Source organism: Triticum aestivum, chromosome 3B (genome assembly GCF_018294505.1).
Source record: "Triticum aestivum cultivar Chinese Spring chromosome 3B, IWGSC CS RefSeq v2.1, whole genome shotgun sequence".
NCBI classification, from domain to species: domain Eukaryota; kingdom Viridiplantae; phylum Streptophyta; class Magnoliopsida; order Poales; family Poaceae; genus Triticum; species Triticum aestivum.
The window spans coordinates 644,260,016-644,263,250 of NC_057801.1; positions in this window are offsets into that span (position 1 = coordinate 644,260,016).

Here is a 3,235-nt window from a genome sequence, read left to right on the forward strand (position 1 = left end):
TATTTCTAGTTGTTAATGACCAATATAGATGGTCATAGCCTTGTAGATTGTGGTGGGTTGTGATGACTAGGCGCCATCTCATCAGTTTTGCCTATGTGTCATGTCCATGTGGCAGTTTTTGCCCTTGGTTGTGAAGCAACCTATATTTCTATTATTCCAAAAATTCCCAAAAAATTCTCATAAATGCTTTGGATCATATCTTCATAAAATATGTCAAAAACATTCCTTGCCTAGTTCAAAAATAATTCGAAAATATTTGTTTTCCTATTTTGTTCAGAGCAGCACTTTGTGAAGGAAGTACCACTTTGGCATGTGCAAATGGTATCCATTTTCTACAGTGCTTTCCTATGCCCAAATAACCACCTTCACCAAATGCCAGCTCAATCCATTCATTATTTTGAGCCCAGCTTCAACATTCGTATTTATGTCCAGTGTGGTACTTTGTAAAGCAAGTACCACCTAGGCTCCTCCTTTTGAGGTGAAAATTTGTGAAGACGGTCTTCTTAGTAACTAATCATCCTCAGCCAAAATGCACGCCCATTGGCCATGTGCATTTCCCATACCGCAAATCAAACACTTGTCTGCTTATTCATGTTTGAGCATCGATCAGTCTCCTCGTGAGAATCTTATGTTGTGATTTTCTTCCTAGCACCTACCTAGAGAGTGCCCAACCCACTAGACATGCATAGGCCACCCAGAACACATGGCAACGCCATGGTCACGCGATGACCACGCGGCGGGCATGCGAGCTTACGCGCTCTAGAGTTGGGGCCCTCGGCCACCGTCCAAACCTCGATGTCTCGCCATCAAACCATGTATTTCAAATTAAATATATACTTATTTACCTAGAAATGATTTTTGGAAAAAATAAAGAGCAAACTATGAGGTAGCTGCAGTTCAAATTTGACCCGCTTCCATCTGAATCGACGGGAATTTGTCTTTTTCACCAGAGGTGGATCAAAAATTTTGGCACCCAACCATTTTGTCAATTGTGCATTATATATGGCCTAGAATTTTATAAAATTTATTAGGTCCAATTTTGCAACAATTATTTGGTAGTTCCTTCACAAAAAAAACTCATTTCAAGCACTCAGAAAATGAAAAATGAATTTTCCGTGCAAAGAAAATGAAAACTTCCTTAGGCAACATTGTTTTTCATTCCAAGATGCACCCTTTTGCATGATATGAGATCATTTGAACAAACTATGCCATGAATGTGGCCATAAGATTGATCATTTGGCTTGAAAGCCATGAATCTTCACGCATGATAGCTCATTTCTGAGAACATTTTTTTAAAATAATTACCATATTAAAAGTTTATTATTTTTCCTGGAAACTTGGTCACATATAATGACACAATGCGAAGGTTTTACAATTTTTTGATTTTTTTGAATTGTTTTTGCCCGTTTCAAAATGCGGTCAAAACGGCGGGCTTGACCGTTCCTAGCTAGTGGTTGAATCTTGGAATTTTTTTGGTGTTTCTATGATTAAATAGATACTTATTTACCTAGAAATGATTTTTGGAAAAAATAAAGAGCAAACTATGAGGCAGTTGTAGTTCAAATTTGACACGCTTCCAGCTGAATCGACGGGAGTTTGTCTTTTTCACCAAAGGTGGATCAAAAAAATTGACACCCAACCATTTTGTCAATTGTGCATTATATATGGCCTAGTATTTTATAAAATTGATTAGGTCCAATTTTGCAATAAATTTATGGTAGTTCCTTCACAAAAAACTCATTTCAGGCACTCAGAAAATGAAAAATGAATTTTCCGTGCAAAGAAAATGAAAACTTCCTTAGGCAACATTGTTTGTCATTCCAAGATGCACCCTTGTGCATGATATCAGATCATTTGAACAAACTATGCCATGAGTGTGGCCATAAGATTGATCATTTGGCTTGAAAGCCATGAATCTTCACGCATAATAGCTCATTTTTTAGAACACTTTTTAAAATAATTATCGTATTACAAGTTTATTATTTTTCCTGGAAACTTGGTCACACATAATGACACAATGCGAAGGTTTTCCAATTTTTTGATTTTTTTTGAATTTTTTATACCCATTTCAAAATGCGGTCAAAACGGCGGGCTTGACCGTTCCTAGCTAGTGGTTGAATCTTGGATTTTTTTGGTGTTTCTATGATTAAATAGATACTTATTTACCTGGAAATTATTTTTGGAAAAAATAAAGAGCAAACTATGAGGCAACTGCAGTTCAAATTTGACCCGCTTCCAGCTGAATCGACGGGAATTTGTCTTTTTCACCAGAGGTGGATCAAAAATTTTGACACCCAACCATTTTGTCAATTGTGCATTATACGGTGCAAGGGGAGCAGCACCGTTGGTGTTGAGGTTGTCACCCATGTCATTGAGGAAGAGGTTACCAAGGTCGGGGAAGAAGTCGTCGCTGCCAGCAGTCGCGAGAGTGTGCTCCCCAAATTTCCACAGCACCCGCCGAATGGAGCGCAGGAGGGAGTGGCTGTAGGGGACATTGCGACCGCCGAATGGAGCGCAGAAGTAGCCCACGAAGCAGTAGATGGTGCTCCTCCCTAGTCTCTACTCTTATATCTATCTCTACTACAGTATTACTCTTCTTTGTTTTTTATAATATACTAGTAGTAGCTTTTAAATCGAATAGTACTGCGTCGTCCGCTGTACGCCTGGCTGAACACGCCTCCTCACCTCCATCAAACCCCTCTGTTAAACCCACATAACTAGCTCATAACTAGCTCCAATGGGCTGCGTTGCCACATGACCACCAGATGGTTTGATTGAGCCTAGTCGAGATGGTTTAGTAGGATTATGTGGATATTTCTCAAAAAAAGAACACATGGAAAAAGTGAAGCAACATGCAGTTCTTTTTAAATGAACGTACAGTTTTATGGCATGAATACTACTTCCCGCTTTTACAATATTGAACTAATATCGGCATTTATACATCACTATAATTTCTTTTTCTTGGAATCTATTAACACATATATTACTTATTTTCCCTTTTACCAAAATCACTCTGTTATATTAACACGTGCCTTGCATGTGTATACATACTAGTAAATGTAGGTTTTTGAATGCGGCGAGGAGGCGGATATGGCTGGGAGTGCAGCGGGCGACGCCCTGGGTCGGCGCGCCACTTCAAATGGCGGATGCAGTGAGAGGTCGGGTCCACCCTGACCCCGTTGACGGTGCATGTCATCTTGTGTCCAGAACTAAGATGCCACATGTACCAGATGAA